This window comes from Aegilops tauschii, chromosome 2 (genome assembly GCF_002575655.3).
Source record: "Aegilops tauschii subsp. strangulata cultivar AL8/78 chromosome 2, Aet v6.0, whole genome shotgun sequence".
Classification (NCBI taxonomy): Eukaryota; Viridiplantae; Streptophyta; class Magnoliopsida; order Poales; family Poaceae; genus Aegilops; species Aegilops tauschii.
The window spans coordinates 609,111,089-609,133,259 of record NC_053036.3 but is presented as its reverse complement, the minus strand read 5'-3'; positions in this window follow the sequence as shown (position 1 = coordinate 609,133,259).

The following is a 22,171-nucleotide window of genomic DNA, read 5'->3' as shown; positions in this document are numbered from 1 at the left end:
CTGGTCCCCGAACCCAAAATGCTGCCTCGTTCCCCATAAACCAAGCGGCCACACATATTTAAGGCGTCGACTCGAACCCGTTTACTATGACGTGGCCCCGCACGTCGTAGTACTCCTACAAACCCTACCGCCGCACTCATCATTGGTTTTCTTGAAGAGGACGAGGGAGAAGCCGATTTGTAGTGGAGGCGCTTTCAAAAAAAAGGATCAGTAGTGGAGACCCCTACCCTAGGGTGCCCTAGGTAGCTGCCACACGCATCATTGTTTTCTCTTTTCTTTATGCTCTTGCGCCCTAGAGTGAAATGATGGTTGCTTCGTCCATCCAGCTTAATGCGGGAAAGGTGGGGCTTTGTGATTTGACCCCTCATCGCTCATTTTCTACTACTGCGGCGCTACGACCGGGGTGCCTCCAATTCCAACCGCTGCTCCGAACTGTAATTTGGTGCATCGCACATGGAACAAGACGGTGGATGAGCCACATGTCGGCCAAAGGGATCCTGTTAAGTGTGTCGCCATTTCGTGTGCAGACTGCCCCTGCTTGAGTTGCTACGCCAACACGACAGGAGCGGCCTACCACCTGGTTTTGCTCCTTGGTGAATCCCGACTATATTGATCTAAAAAGATACATGCTGAACTACCCTCTCCGTCTCGGTTTTTTTATTTTTAGGCGTCTCGGTTTATAGGGCATGCACGTAGTTCTAGGTCATCCATTTGACTAACTAAATATGAGTTACTATGTCACAAAAAGTATATCATTGGATTCTTAAGCGGATGTAGTTGTATTTAAAAGTCGAGGGCGGGGCTTTTCCTGCGCAGTAGGCGGGGCAGTTCCGCCTAGTCGGTTCGACAGAGACACGAGAAGACGAGGGAGTAGGCTGCTGCAAACGTAGGGTTGTGTGATTTGACAGCGAGTTACTGCTGGATAGGTGGGGCCCCGTGATTTGACTTGCCATTATCATTTTAACTGCGACGCTACGTCCGGCGTGAGTCTCCCGATTCCTGACCACCTCCATACAGGTGCCTCTCCCAATGCTCCACCATGTAGTAGAGGCTGGCTCTTGCATGAGAGCCCACTTCTCCACTTTTTCCTTGCCTCTCTTTCCTCCACATATGCAAAAATGACATGTAAAGCGCACTATTGTACTTACTTTTACTTGCTCCTACAGGTGCTTAAGCTTGCCACATAGGCATAAAGTCTGATGTGGCAAGTTAATCAAGAAGAGAGAGACTAGTTGGGTGACCCAAGGAAGAAACGGTGCTAAGCGCGTGTACCTAGGTGAAAAGACAATTTTGAGTCTATAGCTAATTAAATGATGCAAACTTAGCAACACCATTTCATTGGAAGAGGTCACTCCTTGGCAAATGCAATAAATACTAGTACTCCCTGTGTCCCATAATATAAGAACGTTTTTGGCACTACACTAGTGTCAAAAACGTTCTTATATTATGGGACGGAGGGAGTACGAAGAAAGAGATAGAGAGGAGTAAAAAAATTACACTTATAGCCAACCTTGTTGTAGTATGAGTGACTAAGTGATGACTATGTATGACATGCCAACATCAGATAGCCTAACGCACCGTGTTAAATCTCCAAGGGCGCGAGCAACGCGACGGTCGTGGTAGGCGCGACCATGATACGGGCTGCTGGCAGCCCTTGGATCTGAGATCAAACGGTCGCATGCTAAGTTGCTGAAAATTTGCAGAATAACCTCCAGGATAGGATATTCACCCATAGGTCTAGAATCACGCCATGCAACCATTCGATCTCAGATCCAAGGGCTCTCGGAAGCCCGTATCATGGGAGAATGGAAAGCCACTACCCTGCCGTTCGCACGCTGGCAGTTCGCTCCTACTCGTCCCCGCACGTCCTTCAATACTACGGCGGTTCGCTCCTAGTCGTCCCGTCCATTCACATTACGGCAGTTCCACTAATCCTAACCCTCCTCCCAAATCCATGGCCTCCCAAATCTCCACGATCGGCGGTGAGTACAATGTTAGAACCATCACCGGCGATGAGTTTGACGTCATCTACACCCGTTCTTCCGCGACGGTGAAAGGATGCCTTTCTCGCTTCAGACGCATGTTCGAAAACTCAGATGATGAGTGGGTCGCTGGGCTAGATGTTGAGTACACCACAGTCCTGGGACAAGAGAAGGATCTAAAGGACGAAGAGAGGAAGAAGCCCGCCATGATCCAGGTTTGCGTACATAACATTTGCTTGGTCTACCACATATGCCATGCCGATGTTGAGTGCCAGGATTTTAAGAACTTCCTCAAGGACAAAACAGTGAAATTCGTTACTGTAGACTTTAAGAACGTCAAAGAAGTCCTGGGTCGGATAGGCCTCATTGTAGGCAACCCCTTCGACCTCCAGAAGAATCGGCTGGTGCCCTCTCGTCAGCCTTCAATGCTGACCCTGGCAGGAGCCATGGCTCATCCTTCGTACCGTAAACTGGAGAAACCTCATTACACGTTTCATCGTCATGCATGGCAGCGGAATGTACTAGATATAGACCACATCCACTATGCTGCAATGGATGGCTACCTTTGTTTCAATATCTACAAGGGTTGGATGAACAGCAACAGCCAAGTGTGCGGTTCAAGCAAAGAAGTATCGGCCAAGAGGAAGAGGGACAAGGACGAAGTCGAGGACGAAGTCGAGGACGAAGTCGAGGACGTGGACGAGGACTCCGAGTAAGGTGGCAGTGTCGTTGCTCATGGTGGTTCTAAACTTCTAATGCAGTGTCTACCGGATTAGTTGCATAGTTTAATTTCAGGTGTGCTTAGTTTAATTTGAGGGGTGTGTTGTGCTGAGCCCCCAGCAGAACTATGTTATGTTTCTTCTCGTTACTTTAACTCTTCCGTATGTACATACTACTAGTATTTCTTTAATAGAATTTAGCACCCCAATTAAGCACGTATTAGCTTTTTAAATAGTACTATATGCATAATTTGGCGACGAGCGCTCTCTATATGTACCACCTTTTTTTAATTTCAATTTTTGCTCCATGGCGCAATCCATCGATAGTACTACTGTACAAAAGTATACATTTTTTAAAAGGCTAGAGTACTGTTCATCACATATATAGCCAGTTAAATTCTCAACCTAGAACGACGTGCATGCCATGTAGTAAACCGATACGGAGGAAGTATAGTAAAAATGAGGTGATTTTACCGAGCGATCGGCGGGGGAGCATGGCCTGTCATGCGGTCCCACGTGTCATGATGTACCAAGGCGATGCGCGTGTCCCTCTTGAGGCAGAAGCAATACTACGTGGTTTGAGATGATGGCGAACCGAAGTGTGAAATAATGGTTGCTTTGTCCGTCTGGGAAGGTGCGGCATTGTGATTTGACGTCTCATTGCTCATTACTACTACTGGGCCGGTACGAGTGGGGTGCGTCCCCCCTGCTGTTCTGCACTGTTATTTGGTGCTTGACACATCAACCCGGTTGCTATATGTCCCACATGTCGGCGACAGGAAGTACAGAATTCATGAAAGGGAGCGTCGACGGAGGAGTATACTACAGAATTCATGAAAGGGAGCGACTTAGTTTTGGAAAAATCTGTTTTTACGGAGTACGTACCCACTAGGATTTATAGGGCTCATCTAAAAAACATTCGTTTTTTCGTTTGATAAGTCTCAATTCTACTATACTAGTAGTAGTACCATTACATGTTGGATTTCGAGGTGCATTAGATCACCCGACGCAAGCAATGTCAAGAGGAAACTAACCAATGCATCTACAAGTTCATGGAAATTTACTGGTCATTCATGCATTCGTTCTAATTAATGCCTCGGTAAACATAACTTCTTGAGAAAAACGAGCGTACTAATTACTTGTGCAAACTACGAAATTAATTCGACCACTCACCGTCTACCTTGGTTGGAGAGATTTTGAAATTGAGCCATAAACTGGAAAGGAGGGAGTAGTAACTTTTGTCTCGATTACTATTTGTGGCCTTGTATAGATGCAAAATGTATTTTTTTATAGTGGCCTTGTATAAGTAAATGGAGGGAGTACTAACCAAAGTACGTAGTAGGGACGAGGAGTAAACGGAGGGAGTAGTAAAATTTTCTCCTCGTGCTGCGAGCCACCGCATGCGTGGGCGAGGGAGCGGGCGTAAAGGCGTACATTAGTAGTACTACTACTACTACTACTCGTAAGCAAGCTTCACCTCATCCTGTGAGCCACTGCGCCCGTGGGCGGGGGAGACGGCGTACTAAGCAAGCTTCTCCTCGTTCTGCGAGTTGACGGGACACATCAAAAGTACTCCAATGTATAGAGCCTTGCCTCTAAGGTAGGCCCCACATGGTTTGCCTCTTTTTTTAATTTAACATAACGCGTCAAGTCGCAATTTGTTTGTTCACCCGTGGTAGACGATCCTCCCTCCACCAAGTGGACAACCAGTACACGTGCCAAATTACCACGTGGGCTGCCTTTTTCGTACAGAAATGAGCTCCACCGTGTACCCGCGCGGGTGTGGTTGGGAAAGAGATGGGAGTACGTGCGTCGTGCGTGCACCTCTTCTCTTCGTGCACGTCCCCCACCTACGTGGGTGTGTGAGAGAGAGATACAAACCTAGACATAATGCGCCGTCCATCCCCATGCCTCCGCCCAGTCCGACCACCAGTCACCACCACGCCCCACTCCTCCTCACCTTATCTCTCATCTTTCTCCCTCCATTTTTATATACAAGGGGCCACTATCAAAATTACAATTTGCAGATATACAAGGCCACTAACACTAATCGATGCAATATTAATGGTGTTTGCCTCGTGGTACTAGCAAAGGAGGACATTAATTATCCCTTGCATGCATGCGGGAGTTTGTAAAAAAATGCATCTTGATGTTCCATGCAATGCACGGGCATCTTGCTAGTCCATGAAAACAACACATGGCAAAATTCCACGGCGAACAAGGGATTTGAATCTGTTGGGAGGGGCTGTTTGGATCTTGCCCGGGGTAGCCAAAATATTGGCGACCCTTTTGTCCACCGGTGCCTTTGCCACCGATGAACGAGCAATGGCTCGGGTGCTCATGCTGTCATGCATCCTCCAGCGCGCACGTTGGAGACGAGCTCGCACGAGCTGTGTTTTTTTGTCCCACAATGCCGCCCGAGCCGCCCGCAGACCGACCGGCGACCCGCAAATTATGCCATCCAACCATAGCCGCACACATTATGACAGCAACTCAACCAACCGGACGAAATTTACGCAAACACGTAGACAAACTGATATTTCATATAAACAACGACGGAAATCATATAAAATACCGGATTTTCATACAAACATGACGGATTTCATTACATTCCAATGAACTACGCGGTGCTAGTTCTGGACAGCACAGGTATATAATACCTGGCCTAAATGGTCGCCCGCCGATCGATTTGTGTTCCTCATGTCCGGCAGCACGATCACCGGACTGCCGGGAGCCCCGGAGTTATATGCTTCAGCGCAAAGGACGGCTCGCTTCCCCACTGCCCAACTGATATCATTGGCTGGTGCCGAAGATGATGGTGGCCGGCACCGGTTCGAGTTCATCACCGGCCACTACTTCGCCATGGCCGGCACCGGCTCGAGTTCATCCTAACATTCCCCTCTTCCGTGGAACCCATGCGGGGTCGACGAAGGTCCTCGCAACAAAAGGATCCGGCAAGACACCTGCTGTGTACGCCAGCATCGCCTCCGCGGTGGCCTTCATGGGACCCAAGCGGCGGCGGCCTCCCGTCTTCTACTTCTCCTTGATGATGGCGGCGGACGCGGAGGCGCTGGCCACCGACTCGTCGCTCTCCGCGCACCCGGCTTCTGTCGCTGCTTGCATGGCGCAGCCGCCAGCATGGGAGTCTCGGCCATAGAAACGGGAGACGCGGTACGAGGCGGCGGCGTGGACGGCAGCAACGACACCCGTGCGCCGCTCCTCGTCGAGCTGGCCTGGAGCGGCGAGTTGCTGAACCGCGCGCCGGCTTGGGGCGGCAACTGGCTCCGTCGGGCCAGGGGAGGGAGGTGGATCAGCGAGCTGCATAGCTCGTATCCGGCGGGCTACCCAGCCGGCTTGGATGCGGAATAACTACTCTTCGTAAGCCATTGTAAGAGTGGACAAAATGGTGGAGGAGATAGGGGAGCGGCGGAGGTGTGCGATTCTTGGCCGGCGTTTGGCCTCGTTTAAATAGGAGATTAAATAGACGGCGGACGGGAGGAGCTCGGCCGGCGTTGCGTTTAACGCCGGCCCGATCATGAACGGACGTGTGTCCAAAGTGGGTTTCTCGGCTTCCACACGGGCGGGTTTCATGGAGGCGTTTGAATGCGGCACGGAGGCGTGTTCAGCCGGGCGTGCCGCGAGTGGCGCCCTCGACTCTGACGTAGGACACCACGTCGTTCTTCCACTGACGTGTGGGCTCTTTGGGTGCATGGCCTGCATGTCAGTGACCCAACGCAGGCAGCGCACAGCAGAGGAACCTTTGGTGGGCCAGGGCGGTCAGAAGCGGGCAATTCATAAACCGATGATTGTTCATTGAGTGTGACGTCATGTTTTTCATGTAGATAAGCCTACTATGTTGATAGCCCGTTCGATACGTTGTGATTCATAAAGACCGCTGCAAACATCAATGTTCTGCTTATCACAGATAAGATTGATTAATACCCGTAACAATCCATGTCCTTAACAAAGGGTGCATGCACGTATAGGTTGAGTGTGTGTCTTGCGTCGTGTGCTATGTGCATGCAGGCGTGCGAGTGTTGCGTGCGTGCAAGGGTACGTTTCAGTGTTGCATGCATGGGTGCATACGTGCGTGTGTTCGTGAGTACATGTGTACGTGTCAGTGTTGCACGCCAGCATGCATGCGTGTGTACGTGTCAGTGTTGCACGCGTACATGCATGCGTGTCTTGCGTGCGTGCATGTGTACGTGCGGGGTGAGGCTACATGTCAGTCGACTGACTTTTTCATCTTTGGTCATTAGATTTTCCAGCCGTTGGATACGAAATCAAGGGCTTCCAGTTTATCATCAAACTCCACCCCCCCCCCCCTGAGCCGCCAGCCACCACCGGCCGAACCGCCAACCCCCGCCGCCCGCGGCCGGCCGGACCTCCCCGAAACCACTCCCCATCGCCGGTCCACCGCCGCACCGGCCATCCCTCTAGCCCCCCCCCCCCCCCCCCGCCGAGCTTTTTCTCTCGGGATCCCCACCCCACCGCCCAATGAACGCCCCCCCCCCAACCGCCGGTGACTGCCAACCAGAGGTCTCACGACTTCGAATACCCACCGACCACTAATTTATTACCATTTCTGTCCTTCATATACGTGCTGACGGGTGGGCCCTATGGTAATGTGCGCTGCTGAATGTGGACCGTTTGACTGGTCAATTGATCGTTTTATCAACAAATTATGGAGCTGTATGGTGAGCCAGTGACCGTATGATCACCCTAAAATGCACTCCTATTTTATTAACACAGTACAGACTCAAACTACCATTTCTTTCTTTCATATACGGGCTGACAGGTGGGCCCCACGGTTAGGCGCCCCGATGGTGCAACACTAGTTGCGCCGCGTGGAATGTTTGACTGGTCAATTGATTGTGTCATCAACAAAATACGGAGTTGTACGGGTGAGCCAGTGACCGTATAATCATGATATGTATTTGTTTAACACGGTACAGATGCAAGGGCTCATATATACGCGCAAGCACTCACCGCTATAAGCGCACACACGCGAACCCTACCCCTATGAGCACCTTCGAGAGAGTGGGCCAGCATATATGATCTTGAGATTTTATGAAGTCACCATAGGTGCCTCGTAGTCGAGTGGAACGTCTCCTCCCACTAAACGTACATCGCCGGAAAATACTGAAATTAACACAAGATAAATGCGAGCACCGGGACTTTAACCTTGGTGGGCTCGAGAAACCACTGTCCTCTAACCATCCAACCACATGTTGGTTAGCACGACAAAATGTATGTGGTGACCGTGATGAGCTTATTCTGAAGTCCAGTGACCATATCGTGCTTTCGCTTCAAATACAATGACCGTAAGTGTCATCAACAAAATACGGAGCACGCATCAAATGCAAAGTCCGTCAGTGTCATCAACAAAATATGGAGACGTATCGTGAGCTAGATACCGCTGAACTATTGTATATGCTTATTTTCTTAGTGGCCGATGGCGTCTGTGGTGTGGTGGGCACATCATTTCTAGTTGTGGTGGGTCAACATGACGACTCATGGGTCGGTTTCATCCTGCTCCACATATAGGTTGGACCGAGACGTGTTATACGAAGACCCATGTGGAGGACTCGGCATACAACACGAAGCTACCAGAGTCGCGGAGGACTCTATCCCCACTGGTGATAAGCCGACTATATATGATTTGTAACCCTAGGCCCTTAGTATGTTATACAAACTTGGGGGCTAGTTCGTCGATAGTATACACACACGCACAATGCCTGGTATTCATCTGTACTTTGTACACACCCCTATCACTAATATACAGTACCAGGAGTAGGCTCTTTCTTCAACTGCAAGGGTCCGATCCGAACTAGGGTAAAACTTTGCCTCGTATTACCATCCAGCCTAACAGCCAGGGGTATCCTACCGAATGATATGATGAAATCATATCTGCCAACTACTAAGAGAGAGGTGTGTCGGGGGGGCAATGTGTGCGAGAGAGGCCTAAATATAATGTGCGTGCGGGAGACACGTAGGCACATATATGTGCGTATAGAGGGCTAGTAGAGACCGTGCATGTGTATATATGCATGTGAGAGAAATAGTGTTTTCCAACTGAGATTAGTGAAAAGAGTGGTACATAGTAGTCAGAAAGAGAGAGAGAGAAACAGAGAGAGCATGTGCGTGAGACACCCCGACACCCTGAGAGAGATTGTGAGCATGTGTGAAAGAGAAATGCCGATGCATATAAAGTGTGTGCACTTATGCGTTAGATAGAGAGATATATAACGCGTTTGTGAGAATGGGGCAAGGCATAGTGCATCTACGTGTAAAAGGCGGTTCTACGCATTAAATTAAAATATAAATGGCATTATTATTTTTGGATGAGATCATGAATTTTGCAAATTGCGTATGGACGAAAATCGGTCTATCAGACACCCATACTCTATTGAATTCTAGCATGTGCATGTGTTTATTTCATATTATCGATCCATAGAGTGAGAGCGGTTTGAAATACAGGCAATGGATGCTTTTGCAATTCATATATAAACATTAATTAGTGCACTCCATGTTGTTAGTGTGAAGCACTTTATACATTTGTCACTTGCATGGATACATTCCAAATTGCTAGCTACGAAATAGAATACATGTCGAATTCAACATAAAGGGGGTTTCGAAGATTCGAATTCATAGGAAGTGCATTCATCTATTTGAACCCAAGATAATGGCATTTGTAAATCAGATGTAAAAGGGGGCATCAATCTTTGTTGTGAGTTTGAACATGCTATATATATTCATACGCATATCTAACTTTTTTTTGCAATCAAGGAGATTATATCTGGAACCATGCATGAACTGAGGTAAGTTGCATATTTTTTAATATATACTCGTGTACAATGTATATTCAAATGTACCCCCTCCATTCCAAAATAATCGTAGCTTTAGGATTTTCAAGAGTAAAGATTTGTGAAGTTTGACAAATCCTGAAAGTTCAATTCAAGAGAACCGAAAACGTTAATGCTTCTGCTCCCAAATATTGAACGAAGCGCCAAATAGGACTCTGGTCACCCGAAACCGCGCGAGATTAATGTTTTGGTGGTAGGAAATTACTGTCCTGACTCTGGCCCGTGTAGCCTATCGGCCCGATGTCCAATGGTCTAAACCGGGGTAGGTTTGTAACTTCACCAAGACGCCAGTCTCAACCGCCTCCGAGAAGCATTCATACGCCGTGGGCGCCTACCCATGCGCTCGGCCGAAATCTATCCCGCCCACATTTGGGACACCTGACATGACTGTCCTACCCCCAACCCGCAATATGTCCGAAATTTTAGATGGGGGCAAAGTTTGTAACTTTCCCCAAATTTCAAACAAGCGCGTCTCAAACCGAAACATTGTTCCCCCTTAGTTCCCCGCCTCCCTCCGTTTCCCCATTCATACTCCGTGGGCGCGAAAACGCCCTCTCCACCAGCCGCAAAACCCCAGCCTCCTCCGCCCTCCACCCCATAGCGGCCAATCCATCGCCGCCCTCCTCCATCACGCCGGAGCCGGTACCCCGACGTCGTCGTCCAACGCAACCGCAACCGCAACCGCAACGCCCTCAAGGACTTAGCAGATGCAGCCGAGGTAGAGCTGCCTCCACGACGCCGACGCCGACGTGCGCCGTACCAGAACCACTCCGACCACGCCGTCCTGCGCCTCACTGCTGCGGCTCCACTGTCGCAACCGTCCACCGCACCGGAGCTGTTTCCGCTACGCCGTCATTCGCTGCCTCGGATCTGCTTCCCCGCCGCTGACAGACGGCCACCGCACCACACACAACAACTTGGCCATGGGTTCGTCCAAGGCTGCACCGTCCTCCACAACTTCTGGTTTCCGGCGAACAACAAGAAGATCGTCGGAAAAACAGAAGGAGGACACAGCACTGCCAGCAGAAAGAGGTACTCCTCTTCCCTTATTCATGGAAATCTTACGTCTCCGCTCACACCGTATTCATCCCACGAAAGAAACTAGTTGAGTGCTTCTTACTGCATCTTCTTCGTGATACTAAATGCACAAGGTTTCCTCCCTTTTACTATTTCACCTTTGCTAGAGGTCAGTAGCCCGCCTGGATTTCAATTCAGGGTCAGTCGAACCGCAATTAAAAGAAGCAGCACCCGCTTAGGCATGCGGAGCACCTAGTCCGCATGTTCCTGTTCCCCGGGGAAGCAGCGCATCGGTGTCTATCACAGGGGTGTGGGGCGCAGGAGCTGCTTGCGCCCGATCTGGAGGTCGGCGGGGCTTGAATGGATGACCGGGGGGGCGGTGCCAAGCACGGCGGTGCGGTGAGGTCGAGGGGAGGGCGCAGGCAGGGGAGGAATACTGGGCCAGTGGTCACTGGCGTTTCGAGGAAGATCGTCAACACTGACTGGCTGGAGGTAGATGAAGGCGATCTGCCCGTTCTTTGTACATCGGACGGTGCAGAAAAAATGGACTGACCTATTTGCTTTCAGTCGACTATTATTTTCATAGAATCCTGTAGTAATTTAGTGTGCCATGCATGTTGTAGAGCTATCATATGTCTCCCGTCATTTATTTCTCACCGACCTGCTATCTGCTACCTTTACACTGTACTAATTGTGCACACTTCACCCATACTCACACTATTGTTTTTCTATGCATGGGTATTTCAGACTCTGACGCAGTGTTGATGAATGCAGAAAAGAAAAGACAGAAGTCGCTCCAGTGTAATTCGAAGATAAGCACTAAGCGTTTCAGCGCTCTAATGGGTGCAGTGTCAGTAGTTGGAGACAGTAAACGTAGCTCTGCAGTTGATGATCTCAATTGCCACACACAACCATCCCAGGTGCTTGCTTTAACTTCGCGCTGTCAAATGTGGTTGCATGTTGCATATGGTGTCTAGCTTGTATTGCTTCCAATTTGGTTAAATTGCATCTGCTTACTTTACACATTATACCTTTGATAATGACATGCCTTCCTGTTTTTGATACATACTACATATGTCTATTAACCATGTTCGTACATCAAACTAATGCTCTTTTGTATCCCTCGTCAATCACTTATGATGAGACAGTCACCCGAGTGGGCTACTGTGAGACGCCCTACTCGTTTAAAGAGTGCAGTGTCATCCTCCCCACATGATTCTCAAGAAACAGCAAGGTTAAATGAAGATAGTCAACGTAGCTCTCTAGTTGATCACCGCAATTCCCCCACACCACCATCGCAGGTGCTTGCTCTTACTTGGCAGTGTGATATGTGGTTGCATGTTGCATATGGTGTCTACCTTGTAATGCTTCTAATTAGGGTAAATTGCATCTGCTTAGTTAACACATTATACCTGTGAATATGACATGCCTCCCTGTTTTTGGTACATACTACGTCTTTCTATTAACCATGTTCTTACATCAAACTACTTTTCTTGTGTATCCCTCATCAATGCTCCTAATTTGTTAAATTGCATCTCCTTAGCTTACACATTATACATGTGAATATGACACGCCTTCCTGTTTTTGGTACATACTACATCTGCCTATCACACCATGTTCTTACATCAAACTACTGTTCTTGTGTATCCTGCGTCTATCGCTTATGATGAGACAGTCACGCGCGTGGGTTAATATGAGACGCAATACTCTTATAAAGAATGCAATTTCATCCTCTCCACATGATTCTCAAGAAACAGCAAGCCTAAATGAAGATATCGAACGTAGCTCTGTACCTGAAGACCGCACTTCCCCTACACCACCATCACAGGTGCTTGCTCTAACTTCGCAGTGTGATATGTGGTTGCATGTTGCATACGGTGTCTAGCTTGTAATGCTTCTAATTAGGGTAAATTGCATCTGCTTAGTTTACACACTATACCTGTGAATATGACATGCCTTCCTATTTTTGGTACACACTACATCTATGTGTTAACCTTGTTCTTACATGAAACTACCTCTCTTCTGTATCCTGCATCAATCACTTACGATGAGTCACCTTTATTCGTTGCATATTGCATATTATTTCTAGCCTGTTGCCATGTATTGCTTCTAACTTGGTCAAATACATTTGTTAGGGCACCCTTTTAATTTGGCAGAGTGATATTGGTTTCATCTTTCATATGGTTTCTAGCTTGCATCGATTCTAACAAGTTCAAGCACCTTGTGCTTAGTTTACACTTTATACGTCATACATGTCAATATGTCACGCCGTCCTGTTTTTCATACATATTCCATCCTCCTATCATGCGGCTGCCTTACATGAAAGTAGTGTTCATCAGTATCATGCATCAATGAGTTCTGAAGAGCAAATTTTATTCCTTTTTCTTGTGGGTTTGACTTGACAAGGAAAAATCAAGAAAGAGGAAGGGAAAGAGTAAGGAAGGCGATGATGGTGGTCCTCTGCAGCAACGTAAACGGAGCATCTGTACCGATTCTCCTTGTACTGATAGTGCATTACAAGGTCCAAGTCTCCGCTCCCCTACTCCACCATCCAAGGTGCTTGCTCTAACTTGGCAGTGTGATATCTGGTTGCATGTTGCATATGGTGTCTAGCTCGTATTGCTCCTAATTAGTGTAAACTGCATCTGCTTAGCTTACACATGATACATGTGAATATGACACGCTTTCCTGTTTTTGGTACATACTATATCTGTCTATCACACCATGTTCTTACATGAAACTACTCTTCTTGTGTATCCTGCATCAGTCACTTATGATGGGACACCTTTAAGTTGGCAGTGTGATATTGGTTTGCGTCTTGAATATGATTTCTAGCATGTATTGCTTCTAGTTTGATGAACGCCACCTATGACGAGACAGTTTTAACTTGGCAGAGTGATATTGATTGCACCTTCCATATGGTGTCTTGCAGTGTTTCTAATTTGTTGAAGTGCCTTCTGCTTGGTTACCACATCATAGGTGTGAATATGCCAAGCCGTCCATTTTTTCGTACATATTCCACCCTCGTATCATGACTTTGCCTTTCATCAGAGTAGTGTTCGTTAGTATCATGCATGAATGAGTTCTGAAGAGCGAATGATATTCCTTTTTCTTGTCGATATGACCTCACAATGCAAAATCATTAAAGCTGAAGGAAATTGGCAAGGCATTGGATGATGGTGGTCCTTCCGAGCAACTGAAACGGAGGTTCTCTACAGATTCTACTCCGCCATCCTCCCAACAAGATTCTCAAGACAACGCAAGGCTAGACAGTCAACGTAGCTGTGTAGATGATGAGCACATCTTCCCTACTCCACCATCACAGGTGCTTGCTCTAACTTGGCACTATTATATGTGGTTGCATGTTGCGTATGATGTCTAGCTTGTATTGCTTCTAACTTTGTTGAATTGCATCTACTTACTTTACACATACTGCCTGTGAATATGACATGTGTTCCTGTTTCTACATCAGACTACTATTCTTGCATATCCCGCATCAGTCACTTATGATAAGGCACCTTTAAGTCGCCACTGTGATATTGGTTGTGTCTTGCATATGATTTCTAGCATGTACTGCTTCTAATTTGTTGAAACGCCATACAGTTTGAACTTGGTAGAGTGATATTGGTTGCATCTTTCATATGGTGTCTAGCTTGCAGTGCTTCTAATTTGTTGAAATGTCTTCTGCTTAGTTACCACATCATAGGTGTGAATATGTCACACCATCCTGTTTTTCATACATATTCCATCCTCGCATCATGTGTTTGCCTTTCATCCGAGTAGTGTTCGTCAGTATCATGCATGAATGAGTTCTGAAGAGCGAATTTTATTCCTTTTTCTTATCGGTTTGACTTCACAATGCAAAATCATTACAGCTGAAGGAAATTAGTCCGGCAGTGGATGATGGTGGTCCTTCGGAGCAAATCAAACAGGGGGTCTCTACAGATTCTACTCCACCATCCTCCCAACAAGATTCGCAAGACAACACAAGGCTGGGCAGCCAACGTAGCTGTGTAGATGATGAGCACATCTCCCCTACTCCACCATCATAGGTGCTTGCTCTAACTTGACACTATTATATGTGGTTGCATGTTGCGTATGATGTCTAGCTTGTATTGTTTCTAACTTGAATTGCATCTGCTTACTTTACACATAATGCCTGTGAATATGACACGTGTTCCTGTTTCTAGAACATATGTGTACATGATGAGCACATCTCCCCTACTCCACCATCACAGGTGCTTGCTCTTACTTGGAACTGTTATACGTGGTTGCGTTTTCCGTATGATGTCTAGTTTGTATTGCTTCTGATTATGTTGAATTGCATCTGCGTAGCTTACAACTTATACCTGCAACGATCACTTACCCATAAGACACATTTAACTTGGGACTGTGATGTAGGTTGCATCTTGCATTGTCTTCTAGCTTGTACTGCTTCTAATTTCTTGAAATGGCACTTACGACGAGACACTGTTTACCTGATAGAGTGATATTGGTTGCATGTTCATATGGTGCCTAGCTTTCATTTCTTCTAATTTTGTTGAAATGCCTTCCGCTTACTGTTTTTTCATACATATTCCATCCTCCCATCGTACGTGTGATATGAAACGTTGTCTTTTTTTGTATATATTCCATCCTCCTATCCTGCGCTTGCCTTACATCAAAGTAGTGTTCGTCTGTATCATGCATCAACCAGTTATGCAGAGCTAATTTTATTCATCTTATTGTGGTTTTGACTTCATAAGGCAATATCAGAAAATAGGAAGGAAAAGAGTAAGTTCGGGGATGTTGGTGGTCCTCCGGACTGACGCAAGCACAGACTCTCTAGATTTGCCACTGCTACTGCTAATGAAGTTGAAGTCCCAAGTCTACATGATGAGTTCATCTCCCATACTCCACCATCGCAGGTGCTTGCTCTAAGTTCACAGTGTGATAATTGGTTTCATGTTGCATATGTTGTCTAGCCTGTATTTCTTCTATTTTGATTAAGTTGCACGTGCTGAGTTCATACGTTATACATGTGCATATGACATGGCTTTCTGTGTCTAGAATACACTGCATCTATCTATCATACCATGTTCTTACATCAAAGTACTGCTGTTGTGTATCCCGCATCAGTCACTCATGATTGGACGCTTTTAACATGGCAGTTTGATAGTGGTTGCATCTTGCATTGATTTCTACGTTGTACTGCTTCTAATTTTTCGAATTGCCACTTATGACAAGACACTTTTAACTTGGCAGAGTAATATTGGTTGCATCTTTCATATGGTGTCTAGCTTGCATTACTTCTATTTTCTTGAAAATCCTTCTGGTTACTTTGCACATCGTAGCTGTGAATATGTCATGCCGTCCTGTTTTTCTTACATATTCCATCCTCATACGGTTGTCTTACATCAAAGTATTGCTTGTCTGTATCATGCATCAATGAGTTCTGAAGAGTGATTTTATTCTTTTGTGTTGTGGGTACAGCTTGACATGGCAAAGTCAAAAAAGAGCAAGGAAAATAATATAGTAGGGAGTGCTATTACTCGTCGGGTGAAACGGAAAAGGTTCTGCCATCGAGATTCTGCTGGTACTTATAGTGCAGTAAAAGGTCCAAGTCCACCGGCTAAATCTACAAACACAGTATCACCTGCTCCACAAGCTGCAGCATCCGCTTCAACTGTACCAGCATCTCAACCAGTTACTCGTTCGTTTGCTCCAGAACTGGCCAGTTCCCAAGCTGCCTTCACACCTAACACTACTTCCGAAGCACTACTGACACAACAGGACTTGGCAAGATCAGATGAACCTCATGAGCATCAACACCAAGATGGTACCTGACCGAGTCAAGTTGCAGTTGCATGCTCCTTTATATGTACTCTCATAGTTTGATGTACACTAACACTTTCCATATTCGTTGTTGAACTAGCACCACGGCGCAAGCGGAAACAGACATCAGGGATAATGCTTGACAGATTAACAAAATCTAAAGGAGGAATAATGGAGATCCATTTTGAGGCAGGTTTAAAAAGGCCACGTGATGCTACAGAGTTAGCCAAGTTAGTATCAGAGGCAGCCGTTGCCGTTAGGTGTCATGCACGTATCCTCCCAACGTGGACCCAGTACAGGAATCAGAAAGACAATACCCAGTTTAACACCTTCCTTGACCATTTATCCGTAAGTAATGTTATTCATCGCAATTAGTAATATTGTCTTGCTCTGTCCCATACTTTCTAGCTTCCTCCTAATAAGACTCACATTCTTTTTTCAACAAATGAGGTTCAAGTTGGATCTGAAAGATGATGCAACTAAACAAGCATGCACTCATGTTTTTCAGTCTGCTCTGCGACAGTATAGGTACCACCTTATAAAATCTCACTTTGAAGGCAAGGCTAACAATGAAATCGCCCAAACATCTCCAGTGGAATATATTACAGATGAAGACTGGACAGCCCTTGTTAAACACTGGTCTGATCCAAAGTATCAGGTAGGCTATATGTATTTGATCAGACCACATATTGAACTTGTATTTATGTATGTGCCTTACAAGTGTATCTTCTTCTAGGCTAACTGTTTGAAGAACAAAACCAACCGTTCTAAAGTAAAATTCCAATAGACAACGGGATCTCGTAGCTATATTGCACACTGCGAGGCTCTTGTAAATAGCTGCTACTTCCTTCTTTTTTTTGTGCCATATTATCGTATCTATATTGACTTGTTCCAAATACAGAGGAAAGCCCGTGCGGACCAAAAAGAACCTGAACCGAATGCAGTGCAAATCTTCAAGGATTGCCACACCAGCAAGATGAAGGGCATGAGCACACCAGTTCAAGCCGCTGTTATAAGTCCTTACTCCTCCTGCCTTGAACTGATTGGTACTGTGATGTGTTCATTTAACTACTTGGTTTGCAGCCAATGTCAGTTACTCTGTTCACTTTTATTCACAGTTGTCTTAACGTATCATTTCACCTTACATGGTTTAGAAGAGATGAAGGATATTCTTTTGGTCTTGATCTGTAATCTAGTTGTTATGTTCACGTGCGCACACAATGATAAAATAGCCTCTTTGTTTTATATCTATTTGCCCATGATATGAATGATGTCATACTATGTTCATCCTACTTTAAACCATGTCTCTTTATCCTTAGATGTCAACGAATGTGAGGAAATAGACAATACAGTAGGCATGCTACATGGACATATGTTCCGAAAGTGATTTTATTATGTAGTTGGCACTACAATACATGCTAATGTATTACAGTAGTTCACCAAAATAAGTTATGTATAAACGTTTAACCTACTTTGTTTGTTTTTGTCTCATTAGTAACTTATCTGGTACACTAATCTACAAGTTCAAACTTTCAGGAAGCTATGGAACAAATGATTGAACAGCCACAACCACCTGAAGGTGACGAGGCTACTACAGGCACAATGTCACCTCTTGCTGTAGTGCGTCAGTATCTCTCCACTAACAGTGCAAAAAGCACCTTCCTGCGTAATTCTGGGTTGGTTGTCAAGGTAACCTCGTCCAAATCGCCTACTGAACAAAATCTTCCTGCTAGACAGAGTGATATATCTGTGCTCCAGACACAAGTCCAATCCCTAATGGACGTTCTTTCGGAAACAAGAATAGTGGTTGAGAAATGTCGTCAAGATATGAATGGTTTTGAAACCAGACTATCAGACATTCGCTTCGTTGTTCAAGAGCAATGGCGGAAAAAAGGTGGAGATTGTGCTGCTCCATCAGATTCTACAGCCTGAAACATTAGCACTCAGGTCAAATGATCTGTGCTTCTATACATCTGATGGTGCTTTTATCTGGAAGGACTGTAAACTTTATGCCAACAGGCCTTTTGTTGTATGGTTGGAATTTATTTTGTTGTGATACAACATTTATGATGCTGCCTCAGGCTGCAGTAATTACGACGCTATTTTTGTATAGTGTAGGTTTATCTTAGTAATGTATTCAGCCAAAAGCTTCGTAGGAGCCCAACATGCCAACATTCGTCGGGGCCATTCCAATTGGGCTAAAAATGATTACGGGCCGAAATTGGCATGTAGCCCACTAAAAATATCTGGGCCTAAATCAGCATAAGCTTTCATATTTATCTGGTAGGCATGTGCCCATAGTGGGCCTTTAACAGGCCTAAACATAATTTGGGCCCTCAGTAAAAATAGGCCGTTTACATGTGTAAATATCTCGAGCCCATAAAAAACATGGGCCTTTAATAGACTGAAAGTGAGATTGGGCCCTGATTGTGCCAAATAACCCACTGGACTTAGCAGGCCGAAATGGTGGCCCATTTACGATGCGGATCTTTGACAGGCCGAAATTCGGACGGGCCGTAAATGCGCCGACCTAATACACGGGCCTTTAACAGGCCGAAACTTCGGTCGGGCTAGATTATCGTCATTTTTATATGGGCCGTTAATGGGCCCGATATGACGTTGGGCCACATATGGCCCATGGTTTACGTCCGGCGTTAACAGGCCGAAAATGACAACAGGCCGAAAGTGGCCCAAAGCTATAGTGGGCCTCTAACAGGCCGAATGTCAGACATGGCCGAATATGACCCAAATCCTTCACGGTCGTTTAAGGGCCGAAAGTTTTGATGGCTTATAAATGGGCCCAAATGAAGCCGGACCTTTAACAGGACGGAAATACACCGGGCCGTAATTCGGCCCAATTACTTAGCGGACTGTTAACGGGCCAGAAGTGACCATGGGCCGCGTTGATGACAAGTTTAGGACAGGTCGTTGACCGGCCGATTTGACAGAGAATGTTGGGCCTTTAGCTGGGCCGGCCCATTATGGTCTGCAGAATCTTGTGGGCCTTTAGCTGGGCCGGCCCATTGTGGTCCGCAAAATCTTGTGGGCCTTTAGCTGGGCCGACCCATTATGGTCTGCAAAATCGTGTGGGCCTTTAGCTGGGTCTGCCCATTATGGTGCGCTAAATTTTGTGGGCCTTTAGCTGGGCCGGCCCATTATGGTCCGCTAAATCTTATGGGCCTTCGGTTGGGCCTACCCATTTAAACTTTGTGGGCCACTTTTGGGCCGGTCCACGTGTCAACATATCATAGGCCCATCTCGACCGTTGGATGAGTGACACCTGTGCCAACGCGGAGCTGACGCGTGGATCCGTCAGCCAATGAGAATTTTACACGTGGAAAATCGGCATTGGTCGTGGCTGTTAACGGGTTATCGGATCCAAAATCCAACCCGATAGCTTAACAGCGTTCCGTTACGGTGGATGCCACGTGTCGGTCACCCTTGACGAAAGCACTTCTGTGACGCGCGATTTATCGTCATGGAAGTGGACACTTCCGTGATGATAATTTTGGCAATGTCATGGAACACTTCTACGACAGCACAGGTATGACTATCTTGATTCTGTCATAAATTTGTCATGGATGTACATGCATGACAGAAAACGCGACCTACTGTGACAAACACGTATCATCACGGAAGTGTATTTTTTTGTAGTGTGTGGTATGCTCCTATAATACCACGGTTGAAACGTCTGTTCAGAAACGAAGAGCATGCCAAGTTGATGCGATGGCACAGTGAGGACCGTAAGAAATACGGGAAGTTGAGAGCACCCGCTGACGGGTCGCAGTGGAGAAAAATCGAGAGAAAGTACTAGGCTGAGTTTGCAGGTGACCCAAGGAACGTATGGTTTGGTTTAAGCGCGGATGGCATTAATCCTTTCGGGGAGCAGAGCAGCAATCACAGCACCTGGCCCGTGACTCTATGTATGTATAACCTTCCTCCTTGGATGTGCATGAAGCGGAAGTTCATTATGATGCCAGTTCTCATCCAAGGCCCTAAGCAACCCGGCAACGACATTGATGTGTACCTAAGGCCATTAGTTGAAGAACTTTTACAGCTATGGAATGGAAACGGTGTACGTACGTGGAATGAGCACAAACAGGAGGAATTTAACCTGCACACGTTGCTGTTTGTAACCATCAACAATTGGCCCGCTCTCAGTAACCTTTCAGGACAGATAAACAAGGGATACCACGCATGCACGCATTGTTTAGATGACACTGAAAGTATATACCTGGACAAATGCAGGAAGAATGTGTACCTGGGCCATCGTCGATTTCTTCCGACCAACCATCAATGTCGAAAGAAAGGCAAGCATTTCAAAGGGGAGGCTGATCACCGGAAGAAGCCCGCCATGCGTACCGGTGATCACGTACTTGCTATGGTCAATGATTTACAGGTAATCTTTGGAAAGGGTCCCGGCAGACTAGCTGTTCCGAATGACGCTGAGCGACACGCACCGATGTGGAAGAAGAATTCTATATTTTGGGACCTACCCTACTGGAAAGACCTAGAGGTCCGCTCTTCAATCGACGTGATGCACGTGATGAAGAACCTTTGCGTGAAACTGCTAGGCTTCTTGGGCGTGTATGGGAAGACAAAAGATACACCTGAGGCACGGGAGGACCTGCAACGTTTGCACGAAAAAGACGGCATGCCTCCGAAGCAGTATGAAGGTCCTGCCAGCCACGCTCTTACGAAAGAAGAGAAAGAAATCTTCTTTGAATGCCTGCTCAGTATGAAGGTCCCGACTGGCTTCTCGTCGATTATAAAGGGAATAATAAATATGCCAGAGAAAAAGTTCCAGAACCTAAAGTCTCATGACTGCCATGTGATTATGAAACAACTGCTTCCGGTTGCATTGAGGGGGCTTCTACCGGAAAATGTCCGATTAGCCATTGTGAAGCTATGTGCATTCCTCAATGCAATCTCTCAGAAGGTGATCGATCCAGAAATCATACCAAGGCTAAGGAGTGATGTGGCGCAATGTCCTGTCAGTTTCGAGCTGGTGTTCCCACCATCCTTCTTCAATATCATGACGCACGTCCTAGTTCATCTAGTCGACGAGATTGTCATTCTGGGGCCCGTATTTCTACACAATATGTTCCCCTTTGAGAGGTTCATGGGAGTCCTAAAGAAATATGTCCGTAACCGCGCTAGGCCAGAAGGAAGCATCTCCATGGGCCATCAAACAGAGGATGTCATTGTGTTTTGTGTTGACTTCATTCCTGGCCTTAAGAAGATAGGTCTCCCTAAATCGTGGTATGAGGGGAGACTGACTGGAAAAGGCACGCTAGGAGCGGGCTCAATAATATGCAGGGACGGGCATTCTTGGTCTCAAGCACACTACACAGTTCTACAGAACTCTACCTTGGTGACCCCGTATGTCGCTGAACACAAGAACAGTCTGCGTCCAAACACCCGGAGCAGTGTGACGACTGGATTACATGTGAACACATCAGGACTTTCAGTAGTTGGTTGGAAACACGTCTCAGAGGTGACAACACTGTTTGTGATGAGTTTTACTCGTTGTCCAGGGGACCATCTTTGACTGTATTGACTTACAAAGGATACGAGATAAATGGGAATACATTTTACACGATCGCCCAAGATCAAAAGAGCACCAACCAAAACAGCGGTGTCCGCTTTGATGCAGCAACCGAGAGGGGAAAGGACACATATTATGGTTACATAGTGGACATATGGGAACTTGACTACGGACATGATTTTAAGGTCCCTTTGTTTAAGTGCAAATGGGTCAATCTGTCAAGAG